Source organism: Eurosta solidaginis, chromosome 4, assembly GCF_040869045.1.
Source record: "Eurosta solidaginis isolate ZX-2024a chromosome 4, ASM4086904v1, whole genome shotgun sequence".
Taxonomy (NCBI): Eukaryota; Metazoa; Arthropoda; class Insecta; order Diptera; family Tephritidae; genus Eurosta; species Eurosta solidaginis.
In genome coordinates, this window is record NC_090322.1 from 36,928,744 (window position 1) to 36,956,494 (window position 27,751).

At 37.3% G+C, this 27,751-nt stretch overlaps 1 protein-coding gene and 1 long non-coding RNA gene across 5 annotated transcripts in view; one reads left to right on the forward strand and one right to left on the reverse strand.

Annotated features, from left to right (window-relative positions):
• Positions 1–27,751, reverse strand: part of futsch — a 391,676-nt gene that overhangs the window by 347,540 nt on the left and 16,385 nt on the right. Inside the window, exon 1 of one of the 4 annotated variants that reach the window (XM_067781259.1) lies at positions 22,673–22,928. The exons of 2 other annotated variants lie outside the window; for them this stretch is intronic. The gene's annotated coding sequence lies outside the window, so the exon portion shown is untranslated. Of the gene's footprint in view, positions 1–22,637; positions 22,929–27,751 lie in introns of those variants that run through there. One more of the 4 variants, XM_067781257.1, reaches the window with a different exon arrangement.
• LOC137249612 (uncharacterized) overlaps positions 1–27,751 on the forward strand; it is a 428,410-nt gene that overhangs the window by 255,047 nt on the left and 145,612 nt on the right. The gene's annotated exons all lie outside the window — the stretch shown is intronic.

A 27,751-nucleotide genomic window follows, 5' to 3' on the forward strand; every position in this document is an offset into this window, starting at 1 on the left:
TCTTGGTGCACCCCCTCTCGACCTGGTGGTTATACAGCTCGCTGTTTCCTTCAGGCTGAGAAGGAGGGCAAGTTTGCCGCTGTTGGAGGATGAATGGGCCGCCGACGATAATGTGGAGAGTGGATGGTTAGAAAATAAGCGTTCTAACCCCACCTCACCCCTAGGCGGCCGGTCCGGAGTAGGTGGATACTCAACCGGAAGTGGCTTCGGCTGCGAAAGTCATACCAAGACTTTAAAGTGGTACCACGGGGAACAGATAGCCCGCGGAGCTTGCTCCGTTTCTGTTCGTTTGCGGTTGGCCCCTTTGGGAGCATCGTGGTGGCTGTGGTTGATATACGAATGCGGTAAGAGTTGGTCAGCTCGAATGTGGAGTTGCATTGCAACCGGGTGCCATGACCCATAGAATGGAAGAGGTGTTAGATAGGCCTCCAACCCCACCAAGGTGATGATGTGTCCACTCACATTATCGATTGGTACCAAGGTAAGCGAGCCTTGGGGGCTGGTCAGACCTGCTTTGACCTTTGCACTTGGTACATACGTGAGGTTAGGTCTTCGAAGACAGGTACTCACGTAAAACCTACACTCGATGTACAACAAGGTTGAAAAAACTAACCGTTCCATCTGCAGAAGTCTGAAGGAAGCTTATTGGCCGTGTGTTTTGTACTCGCCAGTAGAAGTTTTTGATGTTACCGGGCAGGCCTAAGCCCGCGAAACTTAAAATCTGCAACAAACTAGTCATGCTGATGTTGAAATATCTGAATCCTACTAAATATTAGTGCATAAAAAAGTTCCTAAATCCATATGTTGCCCCTGCCTCCTCTCATATTATTGGAACAAAATAGTAGAGCCTTAATGTTATCCTTGAAATATTAAACAAAGAAATGTTATCCATCACACTTAGAGATTCTAGAAGCTGGAACAAAAAGCAGTATAGCCACAATGGTATCCTAAGATTGCTTCTCGACGTGAATTCGACAACGATTATCCTTCGCGAACAATGTGTTTTGAAAATAGTTTTAAGGTGTGGTTTCCTCGAAAATGGACTGATCATCCCACATAATATGCAAGGAGGGCATCATTTCTTCTACACTGAAGTGCAGGTGTTTCTCCAAACAGTCAAAAGTCACAGCCTCCATCCATCTTCAAAACTCAGCTAGCATCTTTCAAGCGGATCTACTAAGAATGGAAAGGGGCCTGTAATTTCCTACCAGAAAATCATGTAAGCGGCTGTTATTTATACATACTGTGATGAATATTAGCATCACTAAGTGATACTCACATCACTCAGCGGTTATTAAATAAAGGCACAGCAACAATAAAGCAAGCTGCCCCTCTTGTGTACGTAAACAAATAAATCATCATTTACGCACATACATACAAGGCAACGAAGAGATATTACGCGCACACACTTATCATTAGTCGTAGTAGTACTCACATATACACACGCATCTGGCTACAAACTACAAATATATATACATGTGTTTATGGCTGGTAACCAAACATGAAGTTCACGAAATTACTAGATCTTAGGAGAAATGGGTGAATGAGGAAATCGAGAGTATAAAAGCAGCGCAAGCTGAGGCATGACTAATCAATTTTGATTTAAGCACGCTATTGGTTGTGAAGTATAAGTGTTATTGTGAAGTACTTTCGAAGTAGTCTAATAAAGACCATTTTGCATTATTGAATATTGGAGTTATTTATTCAACAGTTTAGCGATTCGAATGTTAGCAGAAGGTTTGGAATAAGCGGAATTTCCCTAAATTCGTTACAATACATATACTCGGACAGCCAGGCAGTACTCTAATCGTTAGATTCTCCACATACATCCTATACGGCTGCTCAAAGCAGCAGTCAACTTCGCCCCCATCACATTTATTTGGGTAGCTGATCACAGGAACATTGACGGCAATGAAAAGCCGGAAAACTAATATAGGTCAGTACATCGACATTAATGAGGCAGTCACGTTGCATTGGTCACTTACATCAATAAAGAGAGACTTATTTACCAGCTTAAAAAATCACCAAACAAACTGTTCGACTACAGCCAGTGAAGAACTGCTGAAAATGCCATTACAAGACACCGGCCATTTGGCTCACACGCGGATAGCATGGGAATCGCCTTTAACGACAGGTGCAGGAGCTGTAGTGTGGACGGTTGTAAGGAGACAGTCAGCTTTTTGTGTTTCGAGTTTTGTGCTTCCCGATCTAAGCGCGCTTCTGATATAAGAGGACTATATGATTAAGGTAAACATAAAGCGGAAATTTTGCAGTTGATTCCAGGAGAATGTACCTCAAAATGGCGCCTATAACGCTACTTAGGTGCGGTCTCTTCGGCCGGGCAGCAACTAACCAACCAACCAAGCTTCAAGGGCTGTCCGAGACTTCATAATTAACAAAATGAATCACACTGAGTAGTGTTAGTGTGTACTATGTGGGTACGCAAGCTAGCTTGTGTTGTTGGTCAAATAACAGGGAATCTAGTGGACAGGTCTAAGAAGAGAGCCACAATTAAGAGTAGGAGCTGTAGTGAAGAATGTTGTAAGGAATCAGTTACCCATTTCATCTGCGATTATTAGGGCCCGAACGTTACTATGGGATTAGGTGTCTTAATATACATGATTAAAGCCCCTTTACGCCCCTTCTCCCTACTGCCTTACTCTGGACTGTTCAACGTTTTTTACAGTGTACATACCAATACATTTATTGATTAACTCCATCAATAATAACGGTACAATGCAATATTCATAAATTATTTTTGAAATATATTCAACGTTGGGATATCTTTGAGTTTATTTGTTATGCTTTTGCAATTTCTCAATGGCTGATTTTGCTAGTGAAATATTTATTACTAAAAGATATGAAGAATATCCATTGATATGCTTGTGGAGGCATAAAAATAGCGAAAGTCATCAATCAAACGCAAAAAAGTACACAAAACAAGACCCATATTATGGTACAAAGAGGAAATTGTAGAGGGAAAATTGTGTAGTAAAAATCGTAATACGAACAAAAGGCGAGCAGACAGAGAAGATTGCAAAAGACTGCAAGAGCATGAGGCTCATTTTAGTATTAACATGGGTATATAAATATGAAATGCATGTGTGGAAATTAATAATGAGAAAATGGATGAGCTTTTATATGGACTGGAAATATTTCAACTTTTTTCATCTTTTTTTTTTCAATGTTGTTTTGATGAGGATATATTACCCCAGTGAATGGGCGTAGCTAGGCTGATATATGTAACAGGAGTTGACATAGATCAATAAGTATATTTGGTTCACCCTAATTCAATATCCACATCGAATATAAGCAGGAGTAGCTTGAGTCTTCATAAGTAACTCACCTTATACTTCTGCTATGAGTGATGGTTTAGGCCTGATGAGAGCACTCGTCTGTCGGCAGTTTCGGCCTGCCGGTGTACAACTTTAGACTCCCATCGAGCGTCTTGAATACTCGGCATATAGGGAAGAGAGCAATATTTAACTGAACAATGTAGGCGTTTAGATGAAGCATATGTTAACTGTTCTGCAGATAACACCAAAACCAAAAGAACATATCGTACGTTGACGAGTATCACCCTGCCTCGGAAAGAAGCAAATCTCTACCCTACGACTACCCACTAAGCACCAAGTTAAATAAGGCAAGTGTGAATGGAAGCAATCCCACCGTAGAGCTTAGTACACTTGGATACTTTCTCGGGTTGCTTTTGGCTATTAAAAATAACACTTCGATAACAAAGCTACAATTCATCGATAGCAAATCGATAACACTCCCATTACAAAACATTAACAAATTTACGTCGGATGTTCGTTGATAAAAATCTGTTACACTCCAATAATAAATCGCTAACTTTACGTTGACAACTCAATATTTCTTCGATAAATTTTCGATAAAGTTCCGCTTTTTTTCGAAACCAACCAAGAAATCTCTGTTAAAAATAAAAAATTTAGAGAGTGCGTCGATAAATCATCGATACAAGTTTGTTATCGATAGCAAACATTTGAAAATCGATAAAACGCCGATAAAAATGGGAGGCAAACCGATAACTTGTGAAAAGGAAATGAATAATACGTTCGTACCCCGGCGTTCACAAAGCTTTAACTCGTTGATGACGGTTGTGGTTAGAACGCTGTTCGATTCCGGCTATAATTCCAGTTTTTCTTTTCTCATTTTTCCTCTCTTCTCCTATCCTTTCTTTTCCTTTCCTTCCCTTTTCTTTCTTTTCTGTTCCTTTCCTTTACTTTCTTTTACTTTGCTCTCCTTACTTTTCTTTTTCCCTCCTTTCTTTCCCTTCCTTTCCTTTCCTTTCCTTTCTTTTCCATCCCTTCTGATAGTGGCTTCAATTTGGGGCCTTAACAGCAATCTTCTTAATAGTATTAGTAGCAGCAACACGTGTTCCGAATCCATGCAAAAGCAACGGACCCAGAATAGGCTACCCCCTTCCGTTGTACACCCTTGCAATACCCCAAATGACTTCAATGTCAGAAATAATATTCATACATTCATAATATAAAAAAATATTTAGATGCATTTGTTACAGCACATGTGGAAAATGTTAATTAAACATTAGCTACTTTTCTGCAAAGCTCTCTGACATCTTGAAGGCTCACACCAGTCGCTATTTAAACAAATTCCCAAAGGCAAGAGCAACACACAGTTGGCGCACGCAAGCTCACGTACATTGGCTGTTCAAAGTCCCTTGCCGGTTGCCAGGTCGGCGCATACACTACAACATCCAATGGCTGGAGTATGAATACTAATATAGTGCAGGATTAGATATGGCAAAGATGCCAGACAACAGCTTACATATTGGCGACTAACTTGTCGTACATATGACTCGCAGTCTGTTCGCTGTTCGTTTCCATAACTTAAAGACTTCAGCTGACTGTGCGAGTTGTTGAGAGATTAAGTGCCTTTCGGCATAGCAGACAAAGATAGACGTTGGCGTCAATGGCTGTTGTTAAGTATGGCTGTTGTTGAGTGAGTATGAGGGAGAGTAAGCAGATGGACCAAGACAAGCAAGTGGAACGAGAAAGTAAAGAAAATAAAAGAAAAGCAACTTCGTAATGGATGTTCAAAAGATATGAGCTATGGGATTGCTAATTTTTTGTAATAAATATGCAGAAGGGAAGATATGTTAGGCATAAATTGGCAAGGGAGTGGGGAAAAGTTGGTGAAATATAAAAATAAATAAATAATGGAGACAAAATTCAAAACAGAAAACAGGGGAATTTAACAAAAATACTTTCCAAAATAAGAGACATAAAGAGTTAAAGAAATATAAATTTAGATAAAAAGTGCGTTCAACTCTTAAGACCTAGACCACGACCAAGACCAAGACTAATATCAAGACCAATAGCACAACCACGACCAGGACCAAACCCAAACCAATACCAGGAGTGAGGCCAGCACCAAGACAATGATCAGTACCACTACCAAGACCAAGACCAAAACCAAGAACAATACCAATATCAAAACCAATACCAAGACGAAGATCAAGATCAAGACCCAAATCATGACCAAGATCAACACCAAGAAAAGACCAATACCAAGAGCCAAGACCAAAATCAATACCAAGACTAAAACAAAGACCAGGACCACGATCAATATCAAGACCACCACCAAGACCAAGATCAAGCCAAATAAATACCAGTACCCAAACCAATACCAAGACCAAAAACAAGGCTGAGAGCAAAACCAAGAAAAATACCAATACCAAAACCAAGAACAATACCAATACCAAAAGCAATGCCAAGACCAAGACCAAGATCAATACCCAAACCATGACCAAGATCAAGCTCAAGACCAAGGACAAGGACAATGACAAGACCAAGACTAAAACAAATACCAATATCAAGCTCAAGACCAAGGACAAGGACAAGATCAAGACAAGACCAAGATCTTGAAAAGGACAACGACAAAAGCGATAATAAGGGCGACGACGAGAACGAGAACGGAAATGAAGACTAACAACAAAAAAAAGTTAAGACAAATATGGATACGAGACAAAAATGATGACAAAAATGAATGCAAAGTTACAAAGCAGTACGAAGGCAAAGGCAAAGACGTACAAACTAAGACCAAAGCAAAGAGCAACCCGGGACTAACACGCTGAGAAAAACTGGTTAAGGCAAGGATAAAGAGTTTAAGCTTAGAGGAGTAGAATGTTCCTTCAGCAAATAAGAACTTCATAATTGCTCAGCTTTCCTGTATATGCTTATAGACTGATCACTGAAGACTAGGCTCCTTCAAGTTTACCAGGCACTAAAAAGTGGACATGTAGAGAACACATAAACGCCAGAGCAGACACCACAGTAATATACACAGACAGCGTAGGATAGAGATGTTTGGGAAGACCAGTCTTTTGTGGAGCAAAAAATTTAATTCCAAAAAAAATCTTTTTTTTTTTCTCTTTTTTGTGAGTTCCGATCAATTTCTTTTGTTAAATTGGCCCATGATCAATCCATGGATGGTGCTCTCCTCTTACTTGCTGGAGATTTCCTACGCATTCTGAAAGGAGCACCCGCATAACAAGTGAATGCGTGCTGAAAATCGACATATCTTACGTATAAAAATTAACTCTCTCTAAAAATATAAGAGCGCATTTGGGTGGAGAGATTTGAAAAGCTTTTGCTCAACAAATTCTTAAAGTCGTGGCGAAACTCCTATCTTTTGCACCACCCGATTTCGTTTCTTTTCTTCGACATTTTCGCGAACTTATGACATCCACTGAAGCTTTAACAGCTAATGTATTTCCAAATATTGAATCTAGTTATGCAAATGGCTTCCAGAAAGAGACATTTTAACACCTAAAAATGAAGATGTTAATATCACTTTAAAGGACTTACGAGCTTTACGCAGACATCGACATAATCCAACGAATTAAAACACAGCGGCTGCGCTGGCTAGGCCAAGTTATGCGAATGAAAGATGACGCTCCGGCTAAGAAAGGGTTTCTATCGGAACCCGCCTATGGAGGAAGAGGGCGGCCCCACTCCGCTGGAAAGACCAGGTGGAAAACGATTTAAATTCCCTTGGTGTCACCAATTGGCGCCAGTTGGCAGAGAGAACAAGCGACTGGCACGCCTTGTTGGACGGTCATAACCGATTAAGCAATAATTAAGTAAGTGAGTAAATTCATTAATGCCAATATACAATAAAAACTAACACGGACCGAGACAACTTATGAATCTATTGACGCAGTCGTGGAAGAATCCCAAGCTATGCATTATCCGATTGAGTTTCTTAACTCTTTGGAGCCATCAGGAACTACTTTTCATCGATTGATCTTTAAAAAAAGAGGCCATAATAATTATGTGACATAATTCGTATATTTCGCGCTTTTGCAGTGGAATAAGCCTTAACTTTTACTGAATGTCATTGAAGTGGCCGCCATGGTGCGGTGGTAGTGTATTTCGCCTACCGCACTGAATTTCCTCGGTTCACACCCCATGAAAAACAACATCAAAATTTCAGAAACAAGTTATTTCAAATAGCGGACAGTTTTTCTAAGCGGATTCACCCCCTTGCAGTGATTTGGCAAGCACGCCGAGTGTGGTTCTGTTATGAGAAGCTTTTTATTGAAAACTCATCTGCCTTGAAGATGCCGTCGGATGGAATCGGCATAAAAACATGTAGGTCCCGCCCGGCCAATTTGTAGAAAAAAATTACAATGAGCACAACGCAAATTGGAAGAGAAGCTCGACCTACAATATCTTTGGAAGTTATCGCTCCTTACATTTATTTATTATTCAATCACACGAGTGACAAGTTTGGAATGGAATGGCCCATTTATCTATTTATATTTACTTTTCTCACTTTTGCTACTCCTCCTAACTCCTGCTAATACGCAACTTGTTTTTGCTCAAATATTTTTTTTTTTTTTGTTAGTTATTTAATTTATGTTTTATTTCCGACAGCCATGACTCATCCGCTTGATTCTCACTTACAACTTTTATTTTGAGCACTTTTTTCTCATTTTCGTTTCATGCTCCAGACTATATTTAATGAGCCCTGAAAATCATACGCTAAGTAACCAAAAGCCAAACGCATACAAGTGTTATGTCAGCGACAGCACAAAAAGAACTCTTACAACAACAACAAAATAAAGCAATAAAAAGTAAAGTTACACAAAAACAAGTAAGGAAGGCTAACTTCGGGTGTAACCGAACATTACGTACTCAGTTGAGAGTTATGGAGACAAAATAAGGAAAATCACCATGTAGGAAAATGAACCTAGGGTAACCCTGGAATGTGGTTGTATGACATGTGTATCAAATGGAAGGTATTCAAGAGTATTTTAAGAGAGAGTAGGCCATAGTTCTATGGACGGAGGCCATTTAGGGATATCGCCATAAAGGTGGACCAGGGCTGACTCTAGAATTTGTTTGTACGATATGGGTATCAAATGAAAGGTGTTAATGAGTATTTTAAAAGGGAGTGATCCTTAGTTCCAGAGGTGGACGCAGTTTCGAGATATCACTATAAAGGTGGACCAGGGGTGGCTCTAGAATGTGTTTGTAGGATATGGGAATCAAATGAAAGGTGTTACTGAACATTTTAAGAGGGAGTGGGCCTTAGTTCTATCGGTGGACTCGCCATAAAGGTGGACCAGGGGTGACTCTAGAATATGTTTGTACGATATGGGTATCAAATGAAAGGTGTTAATGAGTATTTTAAAAGGGAGTGATCCTTAGTTCCATAGGTGGACGCAGTTTCGAGATATCGCCATAAAGGTGGACCAGAGGTGGCTCTAGAATGTGCTTGTAGGATATGGGAATCAAATGAAAGGTGTTACTGAGCATTTTAAGAGGGAGTGGGCCTTAGGTCTATCGGTGGACTCGCCATAAAAGTGGACCAGGGGTGACTCTAGAATATGTTTGTACGATATGGGTATCAAATGAAAGGTGTTAATGAGTATTTTAAAAGGGAGTGATAGGTGGACGCCTTTTCGAGATATCGCCATTAGGGTGGGCCAGGGGTGACTCTAGAATGTTTGTACGATATGGGTATCAAACGAAAGGTGTTACTGAGCATTTTAAGAGGGAGTGGGAATTAGGTCTATAGGTGGACGCCTTTTCGAAATATCGCCATTAGGGTGGGCCAAGAGTGACTCTAGAATGTGTTTGTTCGATATGGGTATCAAATGAAAGGTGGTAATGAGTATTTTAAAGGGGAGTAATCCTTAGTTCTATAGGTGGACGCCTTTTCGATATATCGCCATAAAGGTGGACCAAGGGTGACTCTAGAATGTTTGTACGATATGGGCATCAAACGAAAGGTATTACTGAGCATTTTGAGAGGGAGTGGGCTTTAGGTCTATAGGTGGACGCCTTTTCGAGATATCGCCATTAGGGTGGGCCAGGGGTGACTCTAGAATGTTTGTACGATATGGGTATCAAACGAAAGGTGTTACTGAGCATTTTAAGAGGGAGTGGGCATTAGGTCTATAGGTGGACTCCTTTTCGAGATATCGCCATTAGGGTGGGCCAGGGGTGATTCTAGAATGTGCTTGTACCATATGGATATCAAATGAAAGGTGGTAATGAGTATTTTAAAAGGAAGTAATCCTTAGTTCTATAGGTGGACGCCTTTTCTAGATATCGCCATAAAGGTGAACCAAGGGTGACTCTAGAATGTTTGTACGATATGGGTATCAAACGAAAGGTGTTACTGAGCATTTTAAGAGGGAGTGGGCATTAGGTCTATAGGTGGACGCCTTTTCGAGATACCGCCATTAGTGTGGGCCAGGGGTGACTATAGAATGTGTTTGTACGATATGGATATCAAATTAAAGGTATTAATGAGGGTTTTAAAAGCGAGTGGTCCTTAGATGTATATGTGAAGGCGTTTTCGCGATATCGACCAAAATGTGGACCAGGGTGATCCAGAAAATCATCTGTCGGGTACTGCTAATTTATTTATATATGCAATACCACGAACAGTATTCCTGCCAAGATTCCAAGGGCTGTTGATTTCGCCTTGTAGAACTTTTTCATTTTCTTCTACTCAATATGGTAGGTGTCACACCCATTTTACAAAGTTTTTTCTAAAGTTATATTTTGCGTCAATAAACCAATCCAATTACCATGTTTCATCCCTTTTTTCGTATTTGGTATAGCATTTGGCATTTTTTTCATTTTTCGTAATTTTCGATATCGATAAAGTGGACGTGGTTATAGTCAGATTTCGGCCATTTTTTATACCAAGATAAAGTGAGTTCAGATAAGTACGTGGACTAAGTTTAGTAAAGATATATCGGTTTTTGCTCAAGTTATTGTGTTAACGGCCGAGCGGAAGGACAGACGGTGGACTGTGTAGAAAAACTGGGCGTGGCTTCCACCGATTTCGCCCATTTTCACAAAAAACAGTTACCGTCATAGAATCTATGCCCCTACCAAATTTAAGAAGGATTGGTAAATTTTTGTTCGACTTATGGCATTAAAAGTATTCTAGACAAACTAAATGAAAATGGGCGGAGCCACGCCCATTTTGAAATTTTATTTCATTTTTGTATTTTGTTGCATCATATCATTAGTGGAGATGCATTTTGACTTAATTTACTTATATACAGTAAAGATATTAAATTTTTTGTTAAAATTTTACTTTTAAAAAAATTTTTTTTTTAAAAGTGGGTGTGTTCTTCATCCGATTTTGCTAATTTTTATTTAGCGCATATATAGTAATAGTATTAACGTTTCTGCCAAATTTCATTATGATATCTTCAACGGCTGCCAAATTACAGCTTGCAAAACTTTTAAATTACCTTCTTGTAAAAGTGGGCGGTGCCACGCCCATTGTCCAAAATCTTACTAATTTTCTATTCTGCCTCTTAACTTCAACCCATCTACCAAGTCTCATCGCTTTATCCGCCTTTGGCAATGAATTATCGCATTTTTTCGGTTTTTCGAAATTTTCGATATGGAAAAAGTGGGCGTGGTTATAGTCCGATATCGTTTATTTTAAATAGCGATCTGAGATGAGTGCCCAGGAATCCACATACCAAATTTCATCAAGATACCTCAAAATTTACTCAAGTTATCGTGTTAACAGACGGACGGACGGACGGACGGACATGGCTCAATCAAATTTTTTTTTCGATACTGATGATTTTGATATATGGAAGTCTATATCTATCTCGATTACTTTATACCTGTACAACCAACCGTTATCCAATCAAAGTTAATGTACTCTGTGAGCTCTGCTCAACTGAGTATAAAAATACCAAGAACAAAATCGAAAATATTCCTTTCAACATTGCAATTTAAGTTATTTATTTCACTGTTGTGCACTGCCCTCCCGCTACCGGCCTACCACCCTGCGGCTGCTTGCTGTGCTGTGCTGCGGTGCTGCCTACTGGTCTTGCCTATTTGGTGGAGTTCATACGCATACCATTTTAGGGGCGCAAGTTTCACTCTGGCTGCAAGCCAAAAAATTTTCGTTATATTCATATCGCACATATTCTTCCTTTTCTTCTTTTGTACGGTCACTTGCTTTGTGCGGCGACAGGAAATGCTATAAAAAACTTTTTTATTGGCATAAAGTTGACATGCAATACGTTACATATATTACAGTCACATTACATAAATACATTACATACGCATAACATTACAATGATACATTGTCTCCCTTTTGATAGTTGTTTCTGTATTACTTTTACTTTTTAAGTTTACTTAGTTGTTGTTGTTGTTGTTGCTGGTGCTTTCTTGGTGACTGCTGTCATTTGTGTCACGAGCGTGTGTTTTTTTGTTGCATATGTCCTGCCGTTTTGCTGTTATGCTCACACACACTCATACACTCGTGCCTTCAATATAATGGCCCAGTAGGAAATTCAACAAACAAATAGTAGTATAACTAGTTTCTAAAGAACTCATTACATTTACAGATCGTAAGGGCCAGATTAGCAGTCGCTCACATTCACAGTCACTACTTTATAATACCAAAAATTTCATAGGAGCATTCAGGTTTACTGTTACTCACTGAAGTGAATGAATGCTCTTATATGATATACCAGAAAACATGACTCGTTGCGTTATACATAATTAGCTCCTAAGTCTTATTCCGAGTGAATATACGTTTTATCTAGACGACCAGGGATCCCACACCCACCGACAGCATAGGAGTACTTCACCATGACAAAGAAATATCTAGGATAACGGTCTTTAACTCAAGATGGTTGAATGGGAAATGCCTGCGATGAACCCACGGGGCAATCGGGCACTGTACACGTCGACTAGAGTTTAATTAGCAATATTAAACTCCAACATGACCGTGAAGAGACGTTGCGAAAGCGTCCCAGAGATCACAACAAAATGAAGAGTCCTAAAGAACTTCATTGGAGCAATCAAATAGCGTGTATGGCTGAAACCAGTAGAAATACATTCTCGTTCCGAGATCGGGTGCCTACGCGTTTCATAGAGCGATTTAAAGCTATAATTTTCGATATTCAATAAGACACAACTTCTGACAATATAAGACAAGGCTCCGATGAACAGAAACTTACTTAGGATATGTTGGGTGGCAATTGCCCAGTTAAGGAACAGCCCACTTGGACACTTTTACGTTTGTCCGTTGTGTTAACACACATACGGAACACATTGACCTTAATAATTTCCTTCCACGAGTTCAATAAGTATCAACCGAGATAATTACGACTCGTTCTAGCAAAGGCTTAGCAACTGATCGTAAAGAGACTGAATGTATTTTGATCGTTAAGTGACTGGATGTATCCCAATTTTCCTCCTCCATAAGGTAATATATATGAGACTATGCACTATATTGAGGCACATCGCTTGGACTCACATTAGCAGTGCCCTGCTAACACTGCAATAACCATAGATAGATGAGTTTTTGCAAGCCCTAATACCTCCTCCGCACGATATGAGTCATCATTTGGCCAAAAAGACCTAGGCATGCCGTAAGAGGTGGCGGTAGCACAGCAGGTTTTAAGCTGGCTCGAGGGCCGACTGTCCAGAAGCAGAGAGCAAGTGGCCAGCGGAATCTCAAGCTCTCAACTGGCAGAAGAGGTCACCCTGACAGTTGCCAGGGATATTCTTATGTCCTGTCACGCAGATTATTAAGTAAGCAGATCAGTAAGTAGTTATATGCCACCGAAAGCGAGTTCAAGCAATCCCTCATAGCCCTCGACCGCAAGGTAAAAGAGCTAAGCGCCTGAATATCTGCGTAAATGTTAAATTCAGTTACACATTCAGCGGCGGATAGCATAACATTTACCGCATCCTTCCTTCCAGTCTGCAGCCATCGCTGAACAGGTTCACCAGACTCCCGTCCCATATTATTTTCCTAATCCCTCCTTTTCATAATAATATATAAGTGTGAATGTGACAACAGGACAGAAAGCCAGCAACATTGTAGTCTGCTCTGCCCATGATGAAGTTTGAAGGCTTGACCTCCTCATCTTGCTGCGAATGTACCATCCTCGGAGAGAGCCTCCAACTTTTGCCAAATGCAAGACTCGTAGAAAGCAAGGTTAAAGATGAGCCAAACTCGACATTTTCAAACCTGTCATTATTCCAGCGATATAAAAAGCTTTTTATATGACGTCAGAGAACGTTGAGAATGTCTTTACCATTGTAGAAGCAGCACGGCAATGTAAAATAATACACACACACGAGTTACGCTCCCCCAAGCCTTAGACCTAAGAAACCTTGACCATATTAGATCAGTGATTCTTAATGCAATGCGCTGTAAAGCGCTATTTAAGATATCACAGTCTCTCAGTACTAAACCTCGGAAGTCACATGGGGCATCAAATTAACCCAACGGAAAGTAGTTACTGATGGGCTTTACCCTATACCCTTTACGATATGGCTACTTTAAAAACGAGACATGACTCTTAACTTCTTTACAAGCAGCTCTAAGCCCCTTTTTAACCATATTCAGTTCGTCACTTATCTATAAATTAACGAAATTCTCGTTTCTCCATTTTAATTGAGGCATTGACTGTCAGTTAAGTGGAATGCAAAAGTGTAACAAAAGTCAGTTGTTTTGTAATTTTCGTGTATTCATAATAGATTTTTGACATTAGTACTACAAAATATTCATAATTATTGATTTGACTGGGGATGGGTCACCCTGTGTTCGTAAAAACGCAAATTTCCAATGAAGCTGTCTGAAGGATTGCTATACTTACTAAATCTACTACAACTAAATCTCTCCAACGATCTGATATAGCTGACTGAGATGTTAGAGAATCTGTCTTTTTTAATACGCATGGAGAAACCACAGCTTTTGTACGACATATGTTCGTATGTCTATAGCTCAGGCAATTTCCTACAGGGTATATATTATTGTTTCCACGAAACATCAATACATTTTTTTACTTTTTAAAAGTCTTCACCGGTACTCATGCTATGTGTTTTAAGATATGTTGTCCTTTTTTATGTCACTGTCGTAGAAGTATTTATAGGACTTCTTGGAACTAAAAGGATTTATATAAGGTGAATGCTTAACACTGAGTTTACTTTCTTTGCTTTGCGTCAGACGTTAAATAACTTGAATACTTAAGGCGAATCTCAGTGACAGAAAAAGGTCGTTTGGTTTCGTTTCATCACTGCATATATCACTCTGATTGACAAAAATAGGTATTAAGTATTGATATAATAAATGATCTCTGAAGGTCTAGTGACAGGGTAATTACACATAAACTCTTTAGAGGCTATGGAAAAATATTGACCTTAATACATTTCCCTAAGTACCATATCAGGACTTGAACTAAGCATATGCAAGTCCAGTGGATACCTCGTTACAAAATATTTACTTTGCACTTGATCCAGAATGTCCTGCCAAGCTGCAAACTTGCCCAATCGACCCAGAGGGCAATGAAATCGCTGGAGCCGACTACATAGTGTGGCAATAGAGTCAGATGGGTTTGTTTCATAGAGCATTCACAAAAGTGGTTCACAGTTTGAGAGGATTCTCCGCCGCAGTAGGTACCATGCGTATGTAAAAGTTAAATCTGGGTAGTGTTTGACCTATTACTGTATATGGGACGAAGTTGAGTGCTGTCGCTAAATGACTTGAGGAATTTGTTATAGCTCCGTTTAAGGGTAGCAGTTGCGATGATAGTAGAGTCAAAAAAGGTTTTAGCTCAGTGGACTGTCGTAAGCGCAGCCTTCGTGTTGGATATCCAATAGTGGTCCCATTACAATGTCAACGCCGTCATTACGGTTATTCTGAGTCAGAGGAGCCACACAGAAATCTATTTGTTTGGAAGCAAAACAGCGAATGAAATCACCGTTCCTCCTTTTGGTGGGAGGGAAATTACGGTGCGTGAAAAGCGGGGACAGAAGCATAATATACCAACCGTTATTTGTTCATTTCATTAGTGTTGACTTACATCGAACAAGATTCAGTTCCATACGGAATTCAGATGTGTCGTATTGGTTTCTGATGCGCAACTCTTTGATGCACCCTCTGATGTGACGCTTTTGCCAACTTACTTAAAACTCGTGCCCTCATTTGCGTTAGGTGGCACAAAAAAGAATAAAGTTGGAACCATCTGAAAGGCTTGAAGTGAACATCGAACATAGAATCCTGCGGGTGAAAGGCAGCATAGAACCTGAAGGCGCTTCGGGAAGACTTCCCGAAATCATAAGGCAGCTTGGCAAAGGAGTAGGAGTAAGTAAAGTCATTAGTATCTGCAAACCTGGCGACAGAATTTGAGGTTCTTCATAAGATAACTTCCTGCCTCTCATCGCCATTCATTAATTTGCGCTTTAACTGATTTTGGCCATTTCGCAACCAGTCACGTCAGTTGCCTTGTATCGCGATAACCAACGACAATCGGGAGCACCAAGGGAGACAAAGTCTCCCTTCACCAGCCTCCACCAACTCGGTGGAGGTCTACCCTTCCTCTGCTTCCAACTGCGGTGTCGATTGAAATAATTTCTTGGCAATAGCGTTTTTGTCCATTCGCATAACATGACCCAGCCAGCGAAGCCTTTGGGCTTTTATTCACTGCACTATCTTCGTATCTGCGTAAAGCTCATACAGTTCATCATTATACCCCTTTCGATACTTGCCGTCGGCATCACGGACAGGTCTGATAATTAAACATCTGAATTCGGATGCCGTTGAAACATTAGGACTTGAAGTATTTGGCTTTCCTGATACTCACCTCTTCAAGTGTGGATTATAGATTCTTCTCACTAGAATTGATTTGTCTTAACAGCTTTTTCAAAAGTTAATTGTCAGATTATATGACACTCTTCCGTTATTATGCCATTTTCCTGTTACTTTCTAAAGACATTAAATCCAGCACTGCACAGTTTTTTAGACACTAAACCCCAGCATAACCGCACCCTTTGAGTAGAAAAACGCGACTGAACAGCTAGCGTGTTGGCTCAGGATTCAATCACTTCATATAACAACTCGACTTTTGAACTGATGTATTTGCCAGCAATGAACTTTGACACGAAACTGGAACACACAAACAGCACACCATCGAATTTCCATTACATATGAAGATGTTAAAGGATAAATGAGCTAAACCAAAAGGACGAGGGAAGTAAAGCAATGCAAATTGGAAGAAACCCAAAAATGGAAGGAGTATGAAAAACAGCCGGAATCAGTAAACCAAAGGGGCAACGTAGCCAATGTAGATGTCGACGATGGGAAGAGGCAACGAAATACTAGTTACGACATACTATAAACGAATACATTGGTAAAAGAGAGAGAGCGGGCGCAATTATCAGCGTGGTAGATACTTTGAAAGCGCAGTGAAGTCAATGTGGAGTATAAATGGGAGTAAAAAGGGAGAAAACAGAGAGTGTTTTATAAAAAACTTTTGAAACTCCACTACTTTTTCTCTATTTCGCTCTCGAACAAGCACTTATTCCTTTTTTCTTAATCACACTGCACTTCCGTTGCACACCCGTTGGCACTGACTCACAAAATTAGACCGGCATGTTAATCAGCCAAAATGTGAGCAACAAAAAAGCTCCGCTCCAAGGGAAATACGTAACATTAACAAACGGAGCTAAGTGCAAATGAGGTTGCGCTCAGAATGCAATGACAAAAAAACAACAGCAGCAACAACTATAACCAATGTACCAATACAACAACTACAGTTACAACCACAACAAGCAGATTGCATTTCTTTCACGGCAAGCACTTCACTTCCGGCGCAAGGACACGTGGCAAGCGCAACGTAAAACCAATGAAGTTGAAGTAACTAAGAACACTTGATAAGTGGTGAATGGTGAATGGTGAAGCGAATGGTTTTTTATGGGGGTTGAGTAAGTTTTTATGCAAGTGCATGCGCTCAAGTGGAAGTGACGGTGTGTTAACAAAAGTATTGTTGTTTGTTAACAGCGTCATTGATGTGGTTTTATGACGTAAGACTTACTTTGCAAAGGTAGAGATAGGGTCTTTTCGAACAAGCGAAGGAAATTTAAAGACATTATATAGTTTAATTCGTGTTTTATAATACAAATTTTGCTCACAGTATGGTGAAATACAGAATGTAATCGTAAGGTGTAAACTTTAAGGTTATGCGTAAGCGTAGTCTTAGTATGTGGTATCCTATATGGAGGATTAACGTAGAATGTGGGAAGGAAAGGAAAGTAAAGGAAATTAAATAAAAGAAAAGGAAACAAGTAAGGAAGGCTAAGTTCGGGTGTAACCGAACATTACATATTCAGCTGAGAGCTTTGGAGACAAAATAAGGAAAAATCACCATTTAGCAAAATGAACCTAGGGTAACCCTGGAATGTGTTTGTATGACATGTGTATCAAATGAAAGGTGTTAATGATTATTTAAAACGTAGTGGGCCTTAGTTCTATAGGTGGACGCCTTTTCGAGATATCGCAATAAGGGTGGACTAGAATGTGTTTGTACGATATGGGTATCAAATTAAAAGTATTAATGACGGTTTTAAAAGGGAGTAACCCTTAGTTGTATATGTGAAGGCATTTTCGAGATATCGACCAAAATGTGGACCAGGGTGACCCAGAACATCTTCTGTTGGGTACCGCTAATTTATTTATATATGTCATACCATGAACAGTATTCCTGCCAAGATTCCAAGCTCTTTTGATTTCGCCCTGCAGAACTTTTTCATTTTCTTCTACTTAATATGGTAGGTGTCACACCCATTTTACAAAGTTTTTTCTAAAGTTATATTTTGCGTCAATAAACCAATCCAATTACCATTTTTCATCTCTTTGTTCATATTTGGTACAGAATTATGGCATTTTTTTCATTTTTCGTAATTTTCGATATCGGAAAAGTGGCAAAATGAACCTAGTGGGTATAGTCGGATTTCGGCCATATTTTATACCAAGATAAAGTGACTTTAGGTAGGTACGTGAACTAAGTTTATTTAAGATATATCGTTTTTGCGCAAGTTATCGTGTTAACGGCCGAGCGGAAGGACAGACGGTCGACTGTGTATAAAAACTGGGCGTGGCTTCAACCGACTTCGCCCTTTTTCACAGAAAACAGTTATCGTCATAGAATCTATGTCCCTACCAATTTCACAAGGAATGGTAAATTTGTGTTCGACTTATGGCATTAAAAGTATTTTAGACTAATTAAATGAAAAGGGCGGAGTTACGCCCATTTTGAAATTTTCTTTTATCTTTGTATTTTGTTGCACCATATCATTACTGGAGTCTAATGTTGACATAATTTACTTTTATACTGTAAGGTATTAAATTTTTTGTTAAAATTTGACTTTAAAAAAAAATTTTTTTTTAAAAGTGGGCCTGTTCGTGATCCTATTTCGATAATTTTTATTTAGCACACATATAGTAATAGGAGTAACGTGCCTACCAAATTTCATCATGATATCTTCAACGACTGCCAAATTACAGCTTGCAAAACTTTTAAATTACCTTCTTTTAAAAGTGCGCGGTGCCACGCCCATTGTCCAAAATTTTTCTTATTTTCTATTTTGCGTCATAAGGTCAACGCACCTACCAAGTTTCATCGCTTTATCCGTCTTTGGAATTATCGCACTTTTTCGGTTTTTCGAAATTTTCGATATCGAAAAAGTGGGCGTGGTTGTAGACCGATTTCGTTCATTTTAAATAGCAATCTGAGATGAGCGCCCAGGAACCTACATACCGAATTTCATCAAGATACCTCAAAATTTACTCAATTTATCGTGTTTACAGACAGACGGACGGACGGACATGGCTAAATGAATTTCTTTTTTCACCCAGATCATTTTGATATATAGAAGTCTATATATATCTCGATTAGTTTATGCCGTTACGGATTACAGTTATGCGAACAAAGTTAATATACTCTGTGAGCTCTGCTTAGCTGAGTATAAAAACAGGAAAGAAAAGGGAAGAAAACTTTTGTTATTGGGTGTAATCACCCAAAGGGTTATCGATGAGTTGTTGTTTTTAAGGACGAGGTATCGGTTTTTTATCGCAAAAGTATCGATTTATTAACGAATAAATATCGATTATTCATCATCCAAATTTTATAGATTATTTGATATTCAAGTCGAAGTGTTATAAATTTGTTATCGGCGTTATGTTTTTGTTATTGAAAGGTTATCAAGTTTTTTGTTATCGATTAACTACCATAAAGTTACTGATTTGTTATCGATTTATTATAGAAAAGTAGTGGATAATTTGTTGAAAAATTATATATAATTCTCCAAAAGCTATCCTTTCATTTTCAAAAAGATATCGATTTGTTATCGGAGTGTTACGTACAACTGTATGTTTACTCATCGAAAAAAAATGTTTTAGCTTGAGCTACCTCCGAGGACGAGTTATCAGTTTGTTATCGAAAAGCTATCGATTTACTAACGAATAAATACCGATTATTTATCATCTTAATATTAGCGATTGTTTGCTACCAAAAAGTTTTGCACTTCTAGTCGGAGTGTTATCAACTTGTTATCGGCGTTATTGATTTGTTATCGAAAAGTTATCAAATTTTTTGTTATCTATTCACTATCAAAAAGTTACCGATTTGTTATCGATTTATTAAAGAAAAGTAATGGATTATTTATTGAAAAATTATAGATATTTCGTCAAAAAGCTCTCGCTTCATTTTCAAAAAGTTATCGATTTGTTATCGGAGTGTTACGTAAACCTGTCTGTTTACTCATCAAAAAAAAAAATTTTGTGGGGCTTGAGCTACCTTCGATGAGATTTAGATCGAGTTTCCCTTTCTATTTTCATCTTGCTAATATTTAATTTTTTCCTACAGATTGGTTGGACGAGCATGGCAGAAGTTCACTCAGAATATTTGCCAAACCACAGCCGGGCTGACCGCACTTAGCAGATTTTTGGGGTCCATTCGCAATTGTCATCCCCCTGTCAAAATAAGTAAGCTAGATACCAGGAATGGCCAGATAATGGAAGAAACAAGGTAAAAAGGTTTCTTTTGCTCACGGTAGATGAATTGAACTGCCTAGAATTATCCCCTTTGTATTTCCAACAAACATATTAATATGGAAAACTTTTAGTCAACGAAACTGAATGATAGATCTTCAGAGTATGCCATTGTCCTCAACTAAAGAATATGAAAACAGACTTTTGACGTCAATAAGATGATTGACGATCTGGAACAATGTCATGAAATTATGGATGAGTAATATAAAACTTGTGATTGGTGTTACACGGTCCCAAGGCCTAAAATGAGTCTATGTAAGAGGTACGCTCATTGAGCGGAAAAAGGTGGTTGGCGTAAAAATATAAAGCGGAAGAGGTTTTACGGATTTAAATTTTGTGTTGTTGTACTAATGACTACACCTGTCTGGTTTTATTTCGGCATGTGCATTATGGTACTCACGTTTTCCTCAAAATAAAATTCTAATTGTAAGACCGTCTCGCTTATTCGCCAGTGGTTGTTTTAAAAATTTTCGTAATATTTAGATGTACGAATTGGCTCAGTGAATAAGAGCACTGTAAAGTTGAGAACCTCGACTAGAAATCTATGACTATGAATATTACACAATTAAAGTTTTTAATTTTTTTTTAATAAAATTTTCTCTATTTTTAAGTGAAAACGGGACTATTTTATGAATTTTTCCCGATCCCTTTTTGTTTGCTTAGAAATAATTATGGAACTTCTTTTTCATGTTCTGATAATTTCGGAAATGTTTTTAGTAGCATTCGGCTCCATCTGAGGTTTTTTTTCGATTTCGAAAGAAAATTAAAAGAAAATAACGCTTATCCATCAATCCCTCAGTTAGTCCGCCATGAGAAGGCTCATTCTCACATGTAGTTCGCATATATTAAATAAAAACTACGTATAAGGGGGACACGAAAGTATAAGAAAGTGGGCGTGGTTAAAAATCAATTTTTGTGACTCAGACCTAGGTCAATTATCCTTTGGACAGCGAAGATTCATACCAAATCTGATCGCTATATCTTTAACCGTTCTTGAGATATCGTTACCGAAACTCGATGCAAAGCTTTTATAAAAGGTACGGGAGGCCTAAGTAAGCATTGCGTTGTCCATTTTACTAAATTGTTCAAGACGTATTTTAAGTCGTCCTTACAAGATTAATTACGTACTTAGTTGGCACTTAACGGCTTAAACGGTTATGGCCCTTCAAAACGGCGACCCAGTCGCTTCTCCGCTGCGCTAACTGACTCAATCGGTAACACCAAGTGAATTTTAATTGTTTTTCACCTGGTTCTTCCAGCAGAATGGGGCCGCCCTCTTTCTCTGTTTCCGTCGGATGAGTTGAATATTACCATATGTCGGTATCTATTTTGAAAACCGTCTTTCTCAGAAAATTTTCTCACAAAACGCCCTTTCTCAGAACTCGTTTCAAAAACGCCCTATCTCAAAATGTATTGAATTTATGCTCAGATAGGGCAAGATTGTGAGGTGGGAAATAAAAGTGTCATGTAGAGCGATCTTCAAACAAAACGGGTTGTTTTTCGAAATTTTTATGAGATAGGACGTTTTCAGGATAAAACTAGGGCAGTACACTTTTAACAGCACAATAGTTATGTATTGGGTGTAAATGCAAGGTTCAAAACCTGTAAGTGGTAAAAGGTTTCATTTGAAATAAAAAAAGTTTCATTTGATTTGAAAAAAGTTTCATTTGATTTGAAAAAAGTTTCATTTGATTTGAAAAAGTTTCATTTAATTCGAAAAAAGTTTGACTAGATTTCATTTCATTTGAAAAAAAAAATACATTTGAATTGAAAAAAGTTTCATTTGGTTTGAAAACAATTTAATTTGACTTGAAACAAGTATCATTTGACTTGAAAAAAGTTTTATTTGATTTGAAAAAAAAAAATTACATTTAAAATGAAAAAAGTTTCATTTGATTTGAAAAAATTGTCATATGATTTGAAAAAAGTTGTATTTTAAATGAAAAAGGTTTAATTTGGCTTGAAAAAAAGTTTAATTTGAAATCAAAGCTATAGCCATGGATAAGAAAATTTCGCACAATTTTCTTTAATGACATTGTTTTCAAAAATTTATTATTTAGAACAGTATTTTCACATAACTCAAGCTTAATACGCCCGTTTCCGTCACACCCTCATTTGAAATTTTGTAAGTCATATTTTATTTTATTTTATTTTATATTGTTTAAGGCTTATTTTTATAATTTCAATTAATTTAATAACTTTAAGTATGTATAATTATTTTATGAAAACTGCACATCTTAAACATATCTTACATTTATCACACAAAAAAAATTTAAATTCCTTTTACTTCCGTTTCCCTGATTTCACCACCCGAGTCAATCGTTCAATCACTTGCTTTCTTAAAATTATCCTTTGAACGACTACACAAATTTATTACGCTTTAAAATTATTTCAAAATATAATTATTCACTTCGCTATATTAGCATTGTGCTATTTTCACAAATTTTCACAACACATTACAGAGGAAGAGTCATTTGGGTGTGCATTTAAGTAGAGTTCACGTAAATATAATCCTTTTGTAGTTTGTTAGTTGCAAACGTTTGGAAGGCTCGTCGACGACTAAATTCATATTGTGTGGCTCGAAGGCTCGTTGGTTGATTGCTTAGCTACTGCTGGGGTGGTTGGTTGGTTGATTGGTGCTCCAGCACCAATAACAACTATAGAACGGCAAAAATTCCAACTACATCTAGCTCGGCGCGACGAAGAAAAGCAGTGCATACCCGACAGGACATATAATATGCTTGTGCATTGGAATAATCGTGCTAGAGTCATCGGCGTTGTTGTAATTTTTGTTTTTATTTTTTATTCTTTGATTTTAGTTGGAAGCATTCCGAAGCGGCATTTCCAATCGCGAACTATTAAGCCAACTACGACGACTTTGTTGTTGGTATTACTTTTTGTTGGCCAAGCGCCAAAAAAACCATTACCAATACACACATACATACATACACATATCTATATGTGTGTGTATGCCTAATAATTGTCTAGCAACAATAATGCATTTAGCCGCAAAAGCTAACATGAAAACAGCTGCTTTGGCAGCGAATCGTCTTTTGTTGGTAAGTAATCGACAAAAATAGCAACAACAACAGAAGCTACCTCAACTTGAACATAACATAACAACCAACCGCATAGAATCGAGAGCAATAAACAACAACATGAACATTTGTGTTGCGAAGTGAAATTCGTCTGCTATGCGGCAGTTGTAAAATATTACACGAACATGGAAAAATTCGTGGTATTGCGGATGGCTAAGTAGACGAATTGGGCGACGGTAAAGGAGAAAAATTTGTTTGCTTAAAAATGTTTAAATTTGCTGCTTCAAGAGCGCAAATTACTTAAAATTCTGGCCTAAAAATATAGTTCTACTTTGCCAAGGGCCAGGTTACATTTTTCCCTTCCAAGGAAGGTATGACAAGGTCAGCAATAGTTTTTAATAACTTTTACGGCTGAAACCTACTAACATTATCTATCAAGGCCTTATTTGGCAACACATAGAATAAACTAGATAGGCCCTTTAGAGAATATACGGAAATATTATTTAGAATTTTTTTAATATGTAACTGTTTTTTTTTTTTTTCTTTTTATATAATTAAAAAAGAAAAAACTGCGAAAGTGAAATTCTTACAATATTCAAAATTATATCAAAAATCCACAAATATTTGTATACAAAGTAATTCCGGCGAAAAAGTCGTACTTATTTTATGAGTAAATAAAAGCGAAACTTTTAAAAATATCCGTAAAAATACGGTAAATAAAATAAAACGGCAGTGATAGCTGGGCCTTTTATTTTTTCCCTTAAAACATGGTCTTGTCATTTTTTTTTTTTTATAAGAAGCAGACACATGGGTGGTTCCAAACTGATGTGACGTAATATTTGTATGACTAAATGTTAAAAAAAAATGCTTTTTTTAACATTTCGGAAATTTTTTTTTTAATTGTTGCATTGTAATAAAGGGGTCTTTATTTTAGTAAAAAAGTTACCGAAATTTATTAAAAATACTAAATTATATAATATAGTATATGGGCTGTCGTTACGTTACAAAAAACGGAAGTCCTCTTTGGCTTGAATTTTGAAAAGGCTTAATTCTTCGAATTGGGTAGAACTATTCTCGTGAAATTTTAGTCATGACATTTCAATATTAAAGGTTAATGTTCCAATTTCTTATATTAAAAATATCTTTTCGTTTTTTTTTTACGAGACAAAGTATCTGGCGTGACGTTACCTGACATTATGTTACTGAAATTAAATCCATAAAAATTTAAAATTTTTTTGTAGAAATTTCAAATTGAAGGGATGTAGGAGCTATTCAATTGGGGTTAGCGCTGCGATTTGGTTGCTTTGAAAAAATTGACCAAATTAATATGCACACATAACATTTGACATTTAAAAATAAAACATGAATTTTATTTCAAAAATGTGTATTTTTTTATTTTGAAATATTTTAAATAAGCAATAATAACGTTTTAAAATTTTATTTTATTATTACACAACACTTTTATGTGAAAACGCAGTTTCGGCTGCTTTTATTTGCCTGTCTTCGCTGCTTGATAAATGATGAATTTTATGTATTCCAGAAATGTTCGGCAACTCATTCCACTTTTCTATTAGCAAAACAGAAAACTCTTATATTTGTTGTGTGGGAATGTAAGTTAAGTTAACTCCAAAGATATGACTTCGAGCACATTGGTAAAAAGAAACTGCAGTATCCTAAATTATATTTTTCGTTTTTGTCACGTGCCAAACTTTTCGTTTTATCGTTGTTCCTACCCCATTGACCGCACCGTTTCCATTCTAAGTTGCAAAATAGCTCCACTCTACAAATTTGCAACCAAATTCGAACACAAAATCTGGCAGGCTTCGCGCAATAAACTTATTTTTAAACTGAGGGCTACTTCCATCCGAAAAAATATAAATATTTTGAAATTGGCCATGTTGTTTTTTGATTATGTCTACAAGTTTTGTTAAGAAACAGCACACATCGAGTGAGTTGGTCACTGATTATAGCATACGATTTTACTCCGCCAACCAGCCAAGCAATGCAAGTGAAAGAGATAACTTGACGGTAGCTAAAATGTGCGCTTTAAACCTCATTTTCACAAGTTAACCTATAATTCTCTGCAAAGTCAATTTGTAGAATTATATCTTCTGTGCTAATATTATTTTTTGCTTTCGATATAGTTTTATTGGGAACGTTTAATAAAAAAGTGGCGTTTAAATAAAGGTAACTTGTGCATCTAGTTCGTACAAAAGATCAGGTAAAGAACCTTCGGTGTATTTCAAAGCAATGCGGTCTTCAACGTTGCGCCAATGTTTCCATTTAACAGCTTCATCCATCAATGCCAATATTTTAGGGATGCTAATTCATTTCTTATATCCTGAACACAATTTTAGCATGTATTATTCATCATACATTTTTCCAAAATTTTTCTATACTTTGATGCCCTATCTTTTGCTTTTAAACGGCTTCTATCCAGCCTTAGTGGGTCAGTTTTTAGTTTTTCCTTATAGCACTTTGAGTATTTTTTACCGCTACTCGAAGAATCCATCTGCATAAAACATGATTGGATTGGAATTCAGAATAGGGCATCACCTATCGAAAAAATTACATACAATATGGCGTGACGTTACGAAACTTTGAAGCTCAATATGAAAGTAATTACTCGCTTATATGGCGTGATTTTTAATTTAATTTGTAAACTTTGTCAACTTTTATTAATATACAAAACTATTTGCATCTACGGATCTACGGCCACCGTGGTGTGATGGTAGCGTGCTCCGCCTATCACTCCGTATGCCCTGGGTTCAACTCCCGGGCAAAGCAACATCAAAATTTTAGAAATAAGATTTTTCAATTAGAAGAAAATTTTTCTAAGCGGGGTCGCCCCTCGGCAGTGTCTGGCAAGCGCTCCGATTGTATTTCTGCCATGAAAAGCTCTCAGTGAAAACTCATCTGCCTTGCAGATGCCGTTCGGAGTCGGCATAAAACATGTAGGTCCCGTCCGGCCAATTTGTACGGAAAAATCAAGAGGAGCACGACGCAAATTGGAAGAGAAGCTCGGCCTTAGATCTCTTCGGAGGTTATCGCGCCTTACATTTATTTTTATTTTTTTTATTTATTTGCATCTACAATCGCCACCGCAGACATAATAAGACTAAATATCCTCTGTATGGCGTGACGTTATTCTACAAAATCGTTTAAAACTAAACCCAAAATTTACCGTTAATTGAAGCGTCACTGCTCTTTTACATTAATTTTACGCCTAGTTATTGCTATTGCCAAATTCTAGCTATTAGAGTTGAATTGCTGAGTTACTCCTAGAAATTTAAACAGCAAAGAGAAAATGTTCTTGCAAATAAAAAAAACTGATCACCACGTGAACATAAAATTTGTGTACCGATAACTCACCATCGCAATTAAGGAAAATTTTTAAAATATTAATTTTATAACTTTAAATATTTTTCTTTAATAATTTAAGCAATTTGTTTTTTAATCATACTTAAGTTTTTCGGTTAAGGTTGACTTTTCTGTGAAAGTTCCCATACCGCATTATTCAATTCGGAACATTTTCAGGACCACACTCAGAGAAAAACGTCGTTCTAAAATCCAGCACCACATGACTGAATTCAAGCTTTTCATGTTCTTACTTTTTTGTTCTTGAAAAACGTACGACCTGTTCTCAAAACAATAATCTTGTTCTTGAACTGACAACCATGTTCTTGAAAAGAGAACGGATGGTAACAAAATATGAACGAATGTTTTATTAATGATAACAATGTTCTTAAATTAAGAACAATTTTCTTAAGTTAAGTTCAAGAAAAGAGAAACGGTATAAATCGTGGGGACTACAATGCTAAATACAACATTCCTCACAAGCTATAAAGCAGTTGTAGTGGCCCAGTGGCTAAGATGTTGCGGTTGCGATCGTGTGGCGCGAGTTCGATCCCGTCAAACTCGGAAGTTTTTTAGAACTATTTTTTTATATTCTATTTTTTTAACTCTTATTTTTCGTTGAGCTCCAGTCACATATGCAAAAGTAATTCTCAACCTTGTTATGCAATGTTTTAAATATATAATCAGATTGTATCATCAAATAAGAAAAATTTCTCAATAAGAGAAATATATGAAAAATGCATATTATTCGTTATTTCAAATTTTTTGAAATTTTAATAATATTTTTTATTTTGTTATTAATTACAACAAATTATTTATTAATAGAAAAAAAAAAAACTAAATGGTACCTTCCTACCAGAATATTGGTAGACGAAAAATGAAAATAGTAGAAGAAAATGGTAGAAGTTGGTAAATTTTTTTTTTCACGAAAACAATAGCTACATTTTATATTTGTACAAAACAATTAATAT